Source organism: Apium graveolens, chromosome 4 (assembly GCF_009905375.1).
Source record: "Apium graveolens cultivar Ventura chromosome 4, ASM990537v1, whole genome shotgun sequence".
Lineage (NCBI taxonomy): Eukaryota > Viridiplantae > Streptophyta > Magnoliopsida > Apiales > Apiaceae > Apium > Apium graveolens.
This window is the reverse complement of record NC_133650.1, coordinates 149,942,290-149,961,205: the sequence shown is the minus strand read 5'-3', so window position 1 is coordinate 149,961,205 and position 18,916 is coordinate 149,942,290. Positions and strand designations below refer to the sequence as shown.

The following is an 18,916-nucleotide window of genomic DNA, read 5'->3' as shown; positions in this document are numbered from 1 at the left end:
TCAATTTAACAAATAATATGATTTAAATCTAGAATTTCTTATACATAAATTCAAAGATTTTTTTTATTTTCCTATTTATTTGAAATTACTTGTATATTTTTTTATTTAATGAATAATATTTTAATAATTAAAATTAAAAAGTAAAATGAAAACAATTAAAAATGATAAACATTTTACCAGATGAAATATTGGGCGGCATTTTTCCCACCCAAATGAATGATTGAGTTAAACCAAACTCAGACATCAAGACTCTTTCTCCCCAACATTCTTTCTCGCTCACACCTTTCTCTCTCAAACCTCACCGACCACTGCACGACGCCTCTCTGCAATCTCATCGCACTGTCTCTACAACCTCGTTGTATATTTAAGATCTCAATTAATTCATGGGATGAAGCATGTTTTTGAAATTAGGGCTTTGAATTTGAGTTCAAAATACGGGTTTCTTCATTTTTAAATTTAATTAGGGCTTATATTTACTTGAACTTCAACTAATCGTTCTTTATTTATGTGTGTAGGACTTCTTCAGACAAACAAATTTCTTTTCAAGTACTTTTTTTCTCTTCTATCTTCTATATTGTTTGCTGGTAAGAGAGGGAGAGGGAGAGGGGGAGGGAGAGAGGCAGAGGGAGAGCGAGGGAGAGAGAGAGAGGGAGAGAGAGGGAGAGAGGGGGAGAGAGAGAGAGAGAGGGAGAGAGAGGGAGAGGGAGAACATGGAGAGAAGGAGAGAGAGGGAGAGAAGGAGAGAGAGGGAGATAGAGAGAGATTATGCATACACATATATATACACGTACCAGAGGACTCGCTAGAGAGTGAATTACTGTTAATTTATTAAAAGGTAGATTTCTCTGTCGTTTATGATTGTTAATTGTCTCGTGTTCTGTATATATTTATGTAATATATGTCTACATGAGATGCATGTGAATTTAGCTGATATGTATATGAATTGAATATGAAATTAGCTGATACATTTATGAATGAGATAAATATGAAATTAGCTGGTATCTATATGAGTTGGATTTGAATGTAGGCATTTAATTAGTCGGAAAAGTGATATTTTCATTTACGTATATGAGTTGAATAAGAAGCTAGCTGATAAGACTATGTACAGTTGTACACTACACATATATGCACTATGTATATAATGTCGTAGTACACTCGCCATAGAGCTGATTAACTAACTTTAATTCTTTAAATAAAATAGATTTTTCAATTGTTTTGTGGATATTCTCAGTCTGTACATGTATATAATGAGTTGAATGTGAATTTAGCTGATATGTTTAAGTTTCCGCAAGGTAATGTTGATCATTTTCTTATAAAAGTAGCGATAACGGATGAATTTAGATATGTTCTTTTTATTTGGTTTGTTGATCCTGATTGGTTGATTTGGTTAGCTGCGTAACATGAACTTTTAGATAATTTGATCGAGCATCTGCAATCTATACATGGTCAAAGTTTAAGGGTCTAACCATCAGAATGTTTATTTGTAAGTTATAAGTTACTTCAAAGATGCTTATACATTCTATCAATCCTATATTAAGCCAGGGTTCTTAATATCCTTGTTATATGATCAGGTCCGACCTAATATTGTTGCCCTCGTAGATTCATTCAACTACACAGACCACTAACTTGGTTCTTTTCTCGGACGCTATGATGGCAATGTATATCCGAAACTCTACGAGGCAGCATGGAAGGATCCACTGAGTGATTCGGTTGTTCCTGATGGTTATGTTTAGTACATAAAGCCTTTGCTAGAAGAAACATTACACCTGTCCGGACTCTGAAAAAAAAACATAAGAAAAACATTTAAGAATTGGTGAGACAACTATTTCTGGTCCTAATAACAGGAGAGAGATATTTGTTTCTTTGTAAATTTGTTTTATTATAGATATGCGAAATTCTCCCAAAATTTTCAGTTCAAGCTACAATTCGAAGAATGCGATCAGTAGTTGAGTTCATTTATAATTGACCAATTGTTACCATCAATTGTTATTTCTATTTCTGTATGTAGGTCCATGGAATACATCCGTTTTCATAAATATTTGTTGTGGGTGAAAATCAGGAAATTTCACCCCCCCTTGGATGATGTAGTAGATAAGGCCAAATCAGGGCAGTTGACAAAGACTGCTAATCCTATTCGATGGCGGTTGCTTACCCTTTACACCTTAGACACCGGAAGCAGGGTTCACTAATATATATTCTAACATTTGTTTCATGATACATCTGTCATAAGACTTTCATTTCTGAAACTTCTAAAACCAGGTTTCTCGGATTTTATATACAAATTCTGGAATGGTCTTTTGGTACTTGAATCAGGGGGTGTTCAAAAGCTCTGGATGTGGGATTCTGATGAACAAAATCCAAGTGGAAAAGGTACTAAAGATTTACAATTAAGTCTGTTTTCTTTCCTTTTACTTCGAATACTCTTTAACTTAATATATGTGGGGTACCTGACATAATCATTTGGATTTTTACAGGACACTGCAAAAGTTATTCCACAGATATTGTAATCAGCTAGTGGCCTTCTTATGGCCATTGACATTGTAGGAGTTCACCTCGAGGAAGCTTTGCCATGCATGGACCTATCCAAGAATGACTTATACACAGTGTCTACTAGGCTGCAAGGTATGTTTAGATATGTAGTAATTACTCTGTTTAAATATGTTTAGATAGACTATTAATGTATTGATTAGCATATATTATTTGTAAGATGAGTAGAAGTCGTAATGAACGATTTAGTTAATGTATATACAATGTTGAGACTGATGAGGTAATATTTGTAATTTGTCTTATCAAAATTAATTTTAATAGTACTGTGTTGACTTGTGTAGGTAAAATCTGTACTGAAAGGCCATCAGAAGCGAGTGACATGTTTAGCTTTCCCCACCAATTTGAATATCCTGATTTCCTCAGGAGCTGATGCTCATATAAGTTACAGATTTCTGCATTTACTCATAAGGGTATGAGTGTGTGTTAGCATCAATTTAAAATAGAAGCAACCTTGTCTTAACTTTGTGTGTATATGTTCCTTACCACACACAACCTAAGATATTTACTAATATATCCATTGTACTTGTCAGATATGTATATGAAGCATTGATAGTTGGGAAAAATGAAAATCTTTCCTGTTACAAATACCAACTGGTCATTTGCCTACTGGTGATGCATGAGTACAGTTTCATTCTAATCATGACAGGTTCAGTCAATACAAGTACTTTAATTCAAGAAGTAGATTTGCTACAAGGTCTCACTGGGAGAAAATGCTTCTAATGAATGAAATCATGACCGGTTTAGTGGATACGAGGTCAGTAGTCTCAAAGATGACATTGGATTTTCTAGAGAATAGTGGGTGGTACAAAGCTAATTATAGTATGGCTGATCAACTTGAATCGAGCCACAACCCAAGTACAACTTTCGTGACCTCTCCTTGCAACAACAGAGCATATTACTGTAATTGGACACAGTTATCAGGGTGTACATACAGTAGGAAGGCTGAGGGGAATGAACTAATTGCCACACTTAGAGTTAATTATGTAATTTCTTTTATTACACTTGTGATAACAGCTTTGTTGTTTTCAATACTTTTTAAATGTTACATATGCCTATTATAGTGTAATGTATGTTTTAATTTAGTGTTAGATTACAAATGCTACTATTACTTAATTAAAAAGATTGGCGTTATAATTGATAGAACAGACTGTTATAATAAATTATATGGGACCCACAAGTGGTCCCACTTATGCAATGTTGATCAAGTTATTGTATCACTCATTTTATGTTACATTTAGGCCTGTTGGTGTTATAGTAGGTGCCTATTGTAATGTTTTCCTCTCTGTTACAATATATCAGTGCAGTGTTACATTAAGGTGTCTATTGTAATGTTCGTATATGTAACGCCCCCTGGTGTTACAATAGACCTATTGTAACGCTTTTATGGCCTATTATAACACCAATTAGGCATTATAATAGCCCAATTATGGTGTAGTGATAGCGAAGGAGTCAAGCCTGTAGCTTGTCCTCTGGCAAAGTCCCTTCCTGGATATAGTTATGAATATGTATCATCCAAATTTCTTGCGAGATTTCTTGTATCTGAAGCACACTCACTTCTGGAATACTTAGAATTTCTTGAATTCTTAAAGGAATTTTCCCTAGAAGAACGCTATCCATCTATGAAACCATTTTTGCCAAGTCATCCACATTGCTATTTTCTTCCCTTAGCACACCTTCCAACTTGGCGTTTTCAAACTTTCTAAGAAAACGCTGCAGACATCTCATATACAATTCCGTTCGAGGTCCTCGGGCCTAAAAACCTCCATTGACTTGATTGACTACTAACTCTGAGTCGCTCCGAGCAATCAAATTCACGACCCCAACTTCCAAAGCTATCTTCAAGCTATTGATTAGTGCTTTATACTCAGCATCGTTGTTGGTGACGTAAAACTTGAAGTGAATGGCGCTCATCAGATGATGTCCTTCCGGGGTAACCAAGACAATTCCGGCTCCCGCTCTGTTATTATTTACAGCCCCATCAACATGGAAGATCCACCAAGGGTGTGGGAACTCTTCTCTCACCTTGACAGAGGAATTTCCCTGTGAGGAAGGTTCTTCCAACACTATAGACTTATCATCTACTTCAGAATCGAACTCAAGTATGAAATCTGCCAATGTTTGTCCTTTGATTGTTGTGCAAGGGAAATACTCCAGATCAAATTATCTCAATTCTACTGCCCATTTTAGCATTCTTCCTGACGACTCTGGCTTATGTAGAATATATCTGCGAGGATAGGCGGTACAAACCTCTATCCGACGAACTTGGAAGTACGGCCTTAGCTTTCGTGCCGCAAGAATAAGGGCATATACTAATTTCTCCATGCTGGTGTATCTAGTTTTTGTATCCAATAATCTCTTACTCACATAGTATACCGGTGACTGGTGACATTCCTCTTCTTTTACCAACACAGTGCTGATGGAGTATCCTGAGACTGCCAAGTAAAGAATCAATGTTTCTCCATCTTCTGGCTTGGCCAACATAGGAGAATTTCCCAACTGTTCTTTGATTTTCTGAAAAGCTTCTTCACAGTCCGAGGTCCACACAAAATCATTTCCCATGCCTTTAATTGCTTTAAAGAATTCCTTGCATTTATCTGAAGACTTTGAAATAAATCGATTCAAAGTTGCAATCCTTCCCATCAGACTTTGTACTTGCTTAATGTTGGTGGGAGATTTCATATCCAACAAAGCTTTGATTTTTGCTCGGTTTGCCTCAATTCCTCGGTGGTTAACCATGAACCCTAAATATTTCCCCAATTCCACACCAAATACACATTTATGGGGATTCAGCTTCATCCTATATATTTTCAGAATGCGGAACATCTCTGCCAAATTCATTATTCGATCCTCTGCTTGCTTAGATTTTACCAGCATATCATCCACGTATACCTCCATTATTTTCCTGATCTACTTTTTAAACATCTTATTCACCAGTCTTTGGTAAGTTGCTCCGACATTGATTAGACCGAATGGCATCCCGATGTAATAGTAGAGACCTCTATCAGTGATGAAGAAGGTGTGCTCCTGATCAGGTTCATATATAGAAATTTGATTATAGCCGGAGTACGCATCCATGAAACTTAGCAAAGCATGTCCGGCAATTGCATCAACCAACTGATCAATTCTTGGCAAAGGAAAGCTATCCTTCGGGCATGCTTTATTCAGATCGGTGAAATCCATGCATGTTCTCCACTTTCCATTAGGCATTTTCACTAACACCGAATTTACCAACCATTCCGGGTAAAAAGATTCTCTGATTAGCCCGACATCCAAGAGTCTAACTACTTCCTCAGCCAAGGCTACCTCCCTTTCTCCACTTACAGCCCTGCGCTTTTGCCAAATCCCTTTATGCTTTGGATCGATATTCAATCGATGGCACATAACTTTTGGGTCAATTCCCACCATATCAGAATGGCTCCACGCAAATACATCAAGGTTTGCCAAGAGAAATATGGAAAGCCCCTCTTTCAATCATCGAGCCAATTGAGATCCAATTTTTAGAACTTTGCTTGGATCCTTTTCGTCAACAGGGATTTCAATTATTTCTTCCGCTGGCCCCATTTTCTCGGTTGGCATTGGTATCCGTGGGTCTAAGTCGAGCTGATTATGATCCTCATCACTCTGTTGAGAAGGCGCATCCTCTTCGAGAGAAACATCAACTTCTTTTCCCATTGAAGGCGCACCCTGTATAACAGGGGCATCAACTTCTTTCAGATTTGGGATGGTAGAAGGCGCGCCCTGCCATACAGGGGCATCAACTTCTTTCGGGATTCCTGAAGATAAGGGCGTGCCCTCAGAAAAAGGGGCATCTACCTTATATACATCTTGTCCAAGACTCTGCAAAAACATCAAATCTCCCTTCGAGATGTTCCCTATTGAAATTTGCTTGGATTATGTCATTTGGGGGGTCTTATTCTTCCAAATTCTCAATCCTGATAGTGTCTTCTAAGAACAGCGTTGTCGGAGGTAATTCAGAGGAGCATTCATTTTCTTGTTCAATATAGTAATGGACCGGAATTTCCTCGATTGGTTGTTCGATACTTCTCTCTCGTTCATCATTTGATGCATCTCCGAATTGGATATCCCTTTTCTTAAAGCCCCTCATAGCTTGCCTATAACATTTCTGAGAGTCATATTGAGAGCCCTTTATGCTGCCAACTCCATTCGGGGTTGGAAATTTGATGGTAAGATGGTGGATCGAAGTGATGACCCGCATTTCCCTAAGAAAAGGTCGTCCTAGCAGCACATTATGGGATGAATCCTGATTTAGGACCTCGAACTCAAGAATCTTTGTTACGGACAATGGACTCTCCCCCAGGGTGCATGGCGATCAAATTGATCCCATTACTCTAACCCCTTCACCAGAAAAACCATAGACCCAAGAATCCTCCCTGACATATCTCAATCAGGCAATCCCATCTTCTTAAAGGTCCTGTAGTAAAGGATGTTTGTTGAACTTCTATTTTCTACAAAGGCTTTATAGATGTTTTTAGTCCTGATTTGGAGAGAAATGACCAAGGCATCATTGTGGGGTGGTGTACCCACCTGGAATCTGCCTCCCTGAAGGTGATATCCATGGATTCTCCCTTGAATACTTTGGGTGGCCGAGTCTCCACCCTATGGATGTTATTTAGTGGTCTAAACTGAGCTTCCCTGGAATATCTTGCCAAAGATCTGTTACTGCATTTCATCCCAAGATCTCCTCCATATATTGTTCGGATGCTGCTATCCCTAACAAACTTATTTTCTTCCAGAGTTTCATTGTTAGACCCTCGAGGAGTGCGACCTCCTTCTTCCTTTGCTTTGTCAGTGCCACTTTTATGCCTCCTTACTTCCTTTACTACCCACTCACCGAGATATCCTTCCTTGATTAGAGCTTCGATTTCATCTTTTAGCTACCAACACTCATGTGTGTTATGTCCGCATGATTCGTGGTATTCACAGTATTTCTTCTTATCTTTGCTCTGCCAAGATGACAGAGCCTCGGGTTTTCTAAAAAGTCCTATGTTCTTGTTCACCTCAAAGATGTGCTCAATTGACGCAGCCAAAAAATTACATAGACCTAATGAAAACATTAAAGTATTAAATCATGGGTTCATAATCGAACGGCTCGTCATCATGGGTTCCAATGAAAACATGATAGTAAAAAGGTTCTGAATACTACAAGAGAATATTAAAGTATTAAAGTTTAAAAAGCAAATCCAAAATGAGCATCCAAAGTATCGCCTAATTAGAAGAATACAAAAATAAGATATAGAACTAGATCTTCTTCTTCTAAGCCATCTTGTGCTCTCCACTTTTTTTTCCCTTCAGTTCTTTTTTTTATGATTGATATTTTATGGTATTTATACTTCCAGATTACTTTGACCGCACGAAACTTCCAATCAGAATCAAAACAGGATTTCTATGTGCACGACCTAGTGCGGGGGCGCCAAGACACAGCGCGAGCGCGCTGAACTTCTGTTCAAGCAGGGCGGGCGGGCCAAGGTAGAGGGCGACCGCACTTGCCTTCTGCCAAAAAATTATGCTTTCTTTGTTTTGTCATACCCCCAACTTAAACAGTAAATTAAATATAGCAATTACAAAATTTTAACAGAAATATCACAACCAAATCCAAGATCTTACAGTTTAGGGTTTGGAACAGCCCAACACTACCAACTATTACATCTGATCTTAAATACCGAGTCCTCACACAAACTACTATCACTTATTCTACCTGAGCTCGAACATAACCATCAACATGTTAATCAAGAGGATCAATCAAGTAATATAACAACTCTTCATTTTATCATGGCATTCAACTATCATGAAAAGACTTTTGAACTACTTACAATACGTACTCGAGGGTTCATGGCATCTCTATATAACTCAAAGATAAACAAAAGATACGCTTGATTTAAATATATCAAAATGACTCGGGATAATTGCATCGATATATATGAACTATTTACAGTGAATTCGAAAGATAGGTTGAATCACTTGCCTTGAGAAAGGCTGGTCTGGTCTGACTGGTAGGAGCAACAACTGGAGCTTCACTCGACCTTTATGGCAAGTTTTCCCTCGACTCGAGATCCTACAATAATAATAATAATCCTCATTATAATATATTCTCACCAACTTAACCTATTTACAACCCGAAATTTAACACGGATGGCACTTAGACCTATATGCACTTAACTTTATATTCACTTTTAAATTACAAATGTTCATACATAGCCACATAATCATATATCATATATTAATACCAAATAACACCATATATACCATAATACAACACTAGGCTTGGATGATCTAGACTCACAACTTAAGTCACTTGGTCGCTAAACTAGACAAAGTATTCTAATTTTGGCTTCCTAACTCGATGTGCCTTTACTAAACTATCCAAAACCTATTGACCCTCACTTGTGCCTTTTATTCTTCTGACCTTGTAATATCTTACAACTATGGTGGTCGACCTAATACTCACTCCTAAGTGTTCTAAAACTATGTGATAAGTGAAAGTGCTCACTGGTGCAAATTTCAGAATGACAACTATAGTTTCTTGAGTGTATTGGACACTCTTAAACTACAAGTTTTCCTTCAAAACTTTTACACAAGACTCTCCTGACCTAAGGGCATCTCACAAACTTGATGTGGCTCAAGGGCCTGGCTTGGACCTTCTTGGGCCTAAGCTAAAAGTCCAAGGTTCCCCTGTTTTTCTGGGCAGAAAACGCCCTGACTTGAACTAACTTGTGACACATGGTTCTAACTCATATCCTATGAACTATGGTTGGAAAAACTTCTCTGACACTCCCTCTAACTAAGGCCCAACAGGGCCTATTGAGGGCCTACCCATGACATGGTCAAATCTCCCTATTTCTAAGTTGCAACAAAATTGTCCCCTGCTGGACAGATTTTGTTATTCTACTTGTGCACCTAACAAAATGACATGCAAACCTCCAAACGACACCTAAAACCTTTTATATACTCCCAATACTAACTTCTGGTGGCTTGGGCCTCAAAGTTCACATTAATGACATGGTCAAAACTCACTCTAAACCTCAGGGTACTAAACTGATTTCTGCAGAAACTATAACTCTCATTTCTCCAAAGTCTTGACTTGACAAACTCAACTACCAGCAACCCAATACTCAAACCAAGACTTAAACATGGTAATCTACTGAACTAACTCCCTTATTCTCAAAATAACTTTGGGTGGAGATCATCCTTTACCTAAGGTGCAATTATGGCAAAACAAAAGAAACTATACTTCTCACAAATCATCAAGTTTTTGAAACAGCAAGATATACATTTTTATAAAAGATAACCACGAATTATTACCATGCATCAAGGAGTATTAATCAATAATAACACCTTATTTCTACTGAGATTGAAGCTCACTAACAAAATCTTTCCAAATGATCAAAATCTTATAACATTCTAAGAGAAATCCACATGCATGCATGTCTTCGGGTTTTGCAAACCAAAACAACATATTTTCTACATATATTCTATCATAAACTTGACATGCAAGCCTAGCATAAGATATACCTAGATGATCACTTAGCATGCAAAGAGTTTTATCAAATATTCACCATAAAATTCAAGCCATTATCATATAAACATGCAAAAATTGAATTAAGCAACAAGAATAGTCTTAAGGACCATTCATTCGGCTCCCATATGGTCATGGCCGAATGAAATGGAAGAGAATGGCCATTTATTCATCAAGAGTTTCCCCTAAAGACTTGGCACTTCTCCATTCCTTGTAGTCCTCTCAAAAACAACCTTAAATCCATAAGAATCAAGCTTGTACTTTGAGTTCCAACTAAAACCTTTACATGCAACCTTTAAACTTAAACTTTCTACTCAAAACTCTTTGAAATATGAGTGATCATGGTATGGGAAGTAACATTTACTTGTATAGAGAGTGGAAGCTTGGTTGATGATTGAAGAAAAAAAATGGGGAGGGGGTTTCGGTTAAAAGCCGAGAGTGAAGGGGGAGGAGGGCCGAGAGTGGGAGAGGGAGGAGGGAGGGAGGAGAAAGTGTGGTGGTGAGTGGAGTGAATGATCATGTCTTTGCTTGTTTTATGGTTTTTGTGTTGCCAAAAGTGAGTGGAATTAAGAATTGACATGATTAGCCTTCCACTTGAACTTGGTTCAATTTGCATGCAAGGGTAAAGAAGGTATTTGGCTTAAGAAATAAGAGTTAGTGGGGTGGTTATTGACTCTTTAGCCCTTTTGGATTGAATAGAAGGGATTTGCATGCAAGGATAACTATGTAATTTGCTAATTATAACAATTAACATTTATAAAGATTTATTTTTATAAAATAAAACACAAGTTCAAAAATTATAAAATTTATACCGTAAAATAACTTGGATTTTTGGAAATTTTATAAAACCACTTTTGAATTTTGTGAGCAAAATAACTTTTAAAAAGAAATTTACTCCAGGTTTAAAATATTCCTTATAAATCAAAAATAAAAGAAATAAATAAACTTTTGCTTTGAAAAATCATATACCACAAAATGAAAATTTAAGACGCAGAAATTCTCATTCACACAAGCATACAATAGTTGAATATATTGGCATTCGGCTTTATAATTACACCAAATTCACAATTAATATTACACAAAAATGCTGGTTGTAACATGTTTCTTGCTCTGCTCCTCTGGCAAGCGAAAGCCCTTCATTTCCTGATCTCATTCCACCATAGAATCATAGAAAAGTCCATTCCTGTCTCTAGTTATAGCTATGCAAAGACTCAAAAAAAATGCATCAAAAATTCCACATACTTGAGGTCAAGTCATCAACTTAAGCCGATATGAAGCGTTCTAAATGGATATAAAATCCACTTATCACACCCCCCAAACCTAAATCTATTTTTGTCCTTAAGCATAAACAGACTCGACAAAATATGAATGAATGCAACTAATGCATGAATGCAACTAAATGACAACGCAAAGATCCCTTCAGAATAACCATAACCAGATCAATAAGACAATATCTCTAAGAATGCAATAACTCTAAACAGAGTTCGACTAAATCTCATATACTAACTTACAAGCACAGAAATATGAGTGTGTGCTTTGCTTATTAGATATACTCCCAACACTAGATTAAAACCATATACTATTCTTCGCCAAAACAATCACAAGCTTATAAGTAGAATGAACGCTAAACACATCATGACTCCAAAACACCTCCATCATCACTGGAGTTAGACAAGGATTCATGCTACAACACTGAACACATCAACAGAAATGCTTATTTGACCGTGCAATGGATGAGGCCCCGAAAGACTTATGCAATAATACCCATATAGCGAGCGTTAGGTTAGGGGATCCCAGTCTGAACAAGCCTTAGGTCACTAAGCACAAAGTCCTCTAGAACTTAATTGCTCGAGTATTAAAGAGCTCACTCATGGTCAATTCTACATTCAGATACTAACACAAAAAAAAATCTTTTTTTTCTTCTTTTCTCTTTTTTTCTATCTTTTTTTCTGGAATGAGTGTGTTTCGCTCCATCTCATCCATCCCTAGACTACTCATAAGCATGAGCGGCTACTAGCCTTTTAATGCCTAACTTTTATTAACAACTAGCAATGAAATCCATGATTTCCCCCAATTTATATTTTAGTGCTCCTCCGTCATCAAGGGAATAGGAAATATTCTAAATATAAACAAGTGATTAAATTTTAACAGCCAAACCAGTATGGCACTGATCTAGTCCAAAAGCAACCGAAGAGACTTGTAAATAGGCTTTGCTTCTGGTCATGCAAGTCAATTCATAAGAACTTAATCATCCCTCTATTCATCATCACCACACCCAAATCAACACCAACCTACCAATCGGAAATAGTTCATCCTAAGGGATCATGCTATATGATATGCAAATACAACTAAATAGACTAACATAATATATGTACACAATTATATAAATAATTATGGTCTATATGACTAGCAATGCAAGACTATGAATGAACTACCACTACACATACAATATGATTCCTATATAAACACGACTCTACTACTACTAATCCTTAAATTACCACCCCCAAACTTAAAATATTCAATGACCTCATTAAAGGCAATAATAAGGATAGAAAGAGCATCCCAACTGTCGGCAGGATCACCCTCTTCAGGTGGAGAATCAGGCAGCGGATACACTGTGCTAGCTCCAAAAACTGGCCAATCCACCTTAACACCAGTGGCTTGAAAAACACTACCTAGAGCCTGTGTCAAGTCCTCTGCAAAATGGCGGTGGATGTCATGCATGACATCAATATGTCAAGTCAAACGTCTATACTGAGCATCACCAGAACCAGACCTATCAGCTGCCTGTTGCGTACGAGAGGGTCCCTTTATAGGCACAGGAGGATTCATCATAAATATACCTTAACCCCTTGTCATGGGGCACACCGTCGTCCCATTTCTCCATCCTAGAAATCGTAGAGTGATCAATAAGAGCACTCGGCATCTGCAACTGCTCCTCCTCATACCACCTAACACCCATAACTATACACAATTTAGTAATAATAGAGCCATGAGGAATCGCCCTGTCATCCCACCTCACAGAAAATGAAGCATGCTCTAATGAATGACATAATCAAGATCAATGTATTCCTCATTCAGAATCCCCCACAAGATTATGGCTCGGTCCACAGTGACCTCATGCGAATGCGAAGAAGGCAGAATATTAGCACACAGAAATAAATTCTAGGCCCTCGCATACCTGTTCATGGAAGAAGTAGGGAAGGTGAGCAGCTCAGTTATTCCTGCCTTGAATTTCCATGTCGTACCCGGAACACATAGCTCCTCTAAGATATAATCCAAATCCAAATCAGCCCGGGTTGCGTGCCCAATCTTCAGAACCCCTAGGCTTTGCAGGTTGATATAGAACTCGACGAATAGCAGCAGGCCGGTAATCCACAGTTAAACCCTGAACCACAGAAAATCCATTCTTCGCAGCCTTAGCATTGGCATAGAACTCCCGCATAATGCTTAATGGAACCGCGGATGGTGCCTCACAAAAGGTCTCCCTACCCATATCCACTAACTGCTCATCCAGAGCCGTAGGCAAGAATCCCCTCTCCTTAGCCACCGATTTAGACATCAATCGAGCAAATTCCGCTTGTGCCTCTAGTGAAGTGAATTTGTTATCACCACCACCCATACTAGAGTCCTCTGTAGAAGAGGGATGAGTGCTACTACTACCAATAAATATTGCTCTCTTGGATGCTATAATCAAGCAATTGGTTATGAATTGGGTGCAAAGAGTGAATGTAGAGCAAGGTATTGTGTGTATATAAGAATGGGCAAGTATATAAGAATCGGTATATGTAGTAGAGATATGAGGGGAGGCTGCTATAAAATATTGGGCAGGGTTTGGGTTAAATGTCGGGTAAACCTGTGTAGCAATTATTTTGTATTTTTTTTATTTTTTTCCTCATCATAGGGTAGGCACGGGCGCCCAGAGCTTCTGTTAGACAGGCGCAGGCGCGCTGGAGGAGAGCGCGGGCGCGCTGAGCTACTGCCAAAAAAAATTTCTTCTCTTTTTTTTATAAGCTACAATACTACAGAAATGTGTGGGTTACCTCCCAAGAAGCACTTGTTTTTTGTCCTTAGCTTGACGTGAAGCTTCTAAATTCAAGTCGTAGCAAGAACGGTGATCACCGCTTCACGGTTCACCGTATCACCAAAGTAATGCTTCAACCTTTGAACATTAACCTTATATGCTTGGTCCGGAAGCTTATCAAAAATTTCCACTGCACCATGTGAAAACATAGCTTTGACTATGAACGACCCTAACCACCTTGACTTGAGCTTTCCTAGAAAAAGTCTGAGATGATAATTGAAAAGTAGGACTTGCTGACCAGGAACATATGACTTGTGTACCAACATTCTATCATGCCATCTCTTAACCTTCTCCTTGTATAACTTATTCTCATAAGCATGTAGACGGAACTCATCGAGCTTATTAATTTGGAGCATTCTCCTTTCTCCAGCAGCCTACATGTCAAGATTTAGTTTCTTTAAAGCCTAGTATGCCTTATGTTCTAACTCAGCAGGAAGATGACACGTCTTACCATACACCAACTGGAAAGGAGACATACCTAAAGGTGTCTTGTATACTGTTCTCTAGGCCCAAATAGCTTCATCTAGCTTCAATGACCAATCCTTCTATGACGGACTCACCACCTTCTCCAAGATTCGCTTGATTTCTCGATTAGACACTTCAACCTGCCTATTAGTCTAAGGGTGATAAGTTATGGCCACACGATGATTCACACGATACATTTTTATTAATGCAGAAAATTTACGATTACAGAAATATGTTCCCTCGTCACTGATTATTACTCATGGAGTACCGAAACGTGTGAAAATGTTCTTATGAAGAAAATTAATCACCACCTTAGCTTCGTTGGTTGGCAAAGCCTTAACCTCAACCCATTTAGACACATAATCTACTGCCAGGAGAATATATTGATTGTTGTACGATGATATAAAGGGTCCCATGAAGTCTATTCCCCACACATTAAAAATCTAAACTTCAAGAAGGACGTTAAGAGGCATCTCGTCCCTCTTGGACATATACCCAACCCGTTGACAGCGATAACATCTTAGCACAAACTGATGAGCATCTTTAAACAAGGTTGGCCATAAAAATCTTGCCTGAAGGATACGGGCAGCGGTCTTCTTTCCACCATAATGACCACCATACCAGTGGCATGACATTCTCGTAAAATACCATTCGTTTCACTATACGAAATGCACCTCCTGATTATCTGATCTACCTCATGTCTGAATGAGAACGACTCATCCCATTGATACCACTTCACTTCATGTAAAAACTTCTTCCTTTGCGCATAAGAAAATTCCGAGGGAATCACATTACTCACAAGATAGTTCACAATATCTGCAAACTATAGTTCTTCTTCTTGTACCCCAAAAAGTTGCTCATCAGGAAAAGATTCGTTGATTAACATGTTATCTTGTGAAGCTTTACCATGATCTTCCAAACGTGATAGATGATCCGCTACCTGGTTTTCCGTACCTTTACTGTCTTTGATTTCCAACTCGAATTCCTGAAGCAAGAGAATCCATCGAATCAATCGCAGGTTTGAATCTTTCTTCAAGACCAAATATTTAATAGTTGCATGATCAGTGTAAACTGTCATCCCAAGTAAGGTCTGAATTTCTCGAACCCGTAACCAACTGCCAAAAGCTCATTCTCCATAGTAGTGTAATTCGGCTAAGCATCATTAAGGGTTTTACCAGCGTAGTAAACCACGTGGAAAATATTCTTCTTTCTCTGACTGAGAACAGCTCCAACTGCAAAGTCGATAGCATCACACATCATCTCAAAAGGCTCACCCCAATCAGGTGCAGTGATAACATGTGTTATAGTCAACTTTTTCTTCAGAATCTCGAAAGCATCTAAACATTCTTTATCAAAATTGATGGGAACATCCTTCTCCAACAAATTGCACAAGGGTTTAGAAATTTTGGAGAAGTCTTTAATGAATCGCCGATAAAAACCCGCATGACCAAGAAAACTGCGGATTCCTTTAACTGAGATTGGTGGAAGAAGATTTTCAATAGTCTCCACTTTCGCCCTATCCACTTCTAGCCCCTTGCTAGATACCTTGTGCCCAAGAATGATACCTTGTTGCACCATGAAGTGACATTTTTTCCAGTTAAGCACCAAATTGGTCTCAACGCACCTTTTCAGCACCAAGCCCAGATTATACAAACACTCATCATACGAAGATCTGAAAACGGAAAAATCATCCATGAACAACTCATTATTTGTACTAATCATGTCAGAGAATATGGACATCATCGATCTCTAGAAAGTAGCAAGTGCACCACAGAGCCTGAAAGAAACTCGGCGAAAAGCAAAAGTACCAAAGGGACAAGTAAATGTGGTTTTCTCCTGATCTTCTGGGATAATACAAATCTGATTATAACCTCAGTACCCATCCAGAAGGCAATAATACTCATGAACAGCCAACCTATCAAGCATTTGATCGATAAATGGAAGCGAAAAATGATCTTTTCTGGTGGCTTTATTCAACTTTTGATAATCCATGCATACTCTCCACTCTGTGACTGTCCGAGTAGGGATGAGCTCATTCTTCTCATTAGCTACAACTATAATGCCTCCTTTATTAGGCACACACTGCACCGGGCTCACCTATGAACTGTTTAAAATAGGATAAATGATCCCTGCATCCAACCATTTAAGAATTTCTTTCTTCACCACCTCTTTCATAATAGGATTGAGTCTTATCTGATGTTCAACGGTAGGTTTACTTCCTTCCTCAAGCAGGATTTTATGCATACAATAAGAAGGGATGATTCCCTTGGTATCTGCTATAGTCCATCCGATTGCTGATTTAAACTTTCTCAGAATTCGCAAAAGCTTGTCTTCATCACTACTTGACAGGTTAGACGTAATAATAACAGGTAATATAGATGCATCACCTAAAAATGTATACCTCAAGTGATCCGGCAGTTGTTTGAACTCAAGTATGGGAGCTTCTTCAATAGATGGTTTAAGACGTTCTTGAGAATTTTTTAGCTCTGCTATTCCAAGAGACTCGAATGGCATATCCAACTTTCTCTTTCATGGAGATGCATTCAAAATCTGAAGTTGCTCTTCTCTTTCATCGTCTTCAATCTCATATTCTCCTGTTAAGGCCCTCTCTAAGGTATCTGACCTTAGCAATTGCTTCATCTCCGAATTCACTACCGAGTCGACCAGTTCTACTTTATAGCACTCCTCTTCATCTGTTGGGAATTTCATTGCATTGAACACATTAAAAGTGACATCCTGATCTTGAACTCTAATTGTAAGCTCTCATTTTTGCACATTGTTAAGAGGCATTTATGACACTTATTTATGCTCTAATAAGCTTGGAGTTGGTGTATTTGTACTCAAGTTATTTGTGTTTTAACGTGTTTTCAAGTGTTTTTGTATTTCAGGCTTTACTTTGTGAATCAGGTGAATTAGCATTATTTTGATGCTAATATGGTGTTTAGGATGTGTTGGAATAAAAGCTTGAAAGACTGGCTCGTGTAATCAAGATAGATAACTTGTGCTTAAACCGTTATGTTGTCAAATTATATAGACATATAGTGTCTCAATATAATTAGTGCCTATTCAGCTTCTATCTCTTTTGTGGATGTCTGGTAAAATGGTACTCGCGCAACAAAAGTTGGCGTTTATCAGTTTCGTGTTATTTGATTAGTGTCATCACCATTGCATGCTAAGGTTGAGAATAATAAGGCTATTGAATGAAGTACTTAATGAAGTTAGAATCCCATGTTTGTCATATATATTAATTAAGTCTATTTTATTCTCTTATTTATAATTGTTAGCGTAATTCTTAGTTATAAACATCATCACTTTGTTATTGTCTTAGCATTGAATAATAACCATACATTGTTGCTTAGGTGCGTAATTTAGATAGTTAACCAATATAGTCTCTATGGGATCGAATTTGATTTATATCTTACACTACTTTCGAACTCGTATACTTGCGTGTAATATTAGCACGTGTTTAGCGACTAACAACTTTTTGGCGCCGCTGCCGGGGACTGCAGTGTTAATTACTAGTTTATGTGCTTTCCATCAGTGGTCGTTAAAGTTCATTGACTCAGACATTGTTACTTATTTGGTTTCCTTGTTTTATTTCAGGTGATCTAGCGAGGCTGTATGCATACGCATTCGCGTACTCGCAAGAGAATACTGGATAAAGCCGAGGAAGAACTTGTGGTAATTTGTAGGGAAGTTTTTGAGGAAGAAAATAAGGTAAAAGAAGAAGAGGAAGTGGAAGAGCCAATTATAGTAGCTATTGGTGATCAAGCAGGAAATCTGAAGGCTTTGATGGACTATTTTAAGCCTAAGATTAATGGCATTTAGTCTAGCATCATTAGACCAGCTATAGCGGTTAACACTTTTGAGATCAAGTCAAGCACGATCCAGATGATACAGAACTCAGTTCAGTTTGGGGGTTCTCCTACCGAAGACCCCAATATGCACATCAGGGATTTCATCGAGATTTGCGACACTTTCAAGTTAAATGGCGTGACTAAAGATGCTATCAAGCTGTGACTCTTCCCATTTTCTTTGAGGGACAAAGCTAAGTGTTGGTTACATTCTCTACCGGCAGGGTCTATCATAACTTGGGAAGATCTTGCTTAAAAGTTTCTCACTAAATTTTTTCTCATGGTGAACACTGCAGCAATCAGGAATGCTCTTACCCAGTTCACGCAGCAAACTGGAGAATCTCTGTGTGAGGCTTGGGATCGATATAAGGAGATTCTAAGAAAGTTCCCACACCATGGCATGCCTGATTGGATGATTATCAATTGTTTCTA

The 18,916-nt window shown here is 38.1% G+C and overlaps 1 long non-coding RNA gene and 1 other non-coding gene across 9 annotated transcripts; one reads left to right on the top strand and one right to left on the bottom strand.

Annotated features, from left to right (window-relative positions):
• The first annotated feature begins 207 nt into the window (after positions 1–207).
• LOC141716930 (uncharacterized) lies at positions 208–3,684 on the top strand. Of its 8 annotated transcripts, none has more exons than XR_012573449.1 (6): positions 209–835; positions 1,413–1,483; positions 1,572–2,370; positions 2,475–2,622; positions 2,829–2,957; positions 3,078–3,684. It is a non-coding gene; the product is annotated as an uncharacterized LOC141716930 (long non-coding RNA). The 8 variants fall into 8 exon arrangements; XR_012573450.1 differs by having other exon boundaries at positions 1,392–1,483; XR_012573447.1 differs by having other exon boundaries at positions 208–835; positions 1,392–2,370.
• A 15,095-nt stretch (positions 3,685–18,779) lies between these two features.
• Positions 18,780–18,886, bottom strand: LOC141723009 (small nucleolar RNA R71). Its single transcript, XR_012576003.1, has one exon. It is a non-coding gene; the product is annotated as a small nucleolar RNA R71 (small nucleolar RNA).
• Positions 18,887–18,916: the final 30 nt, after the last annotated feature.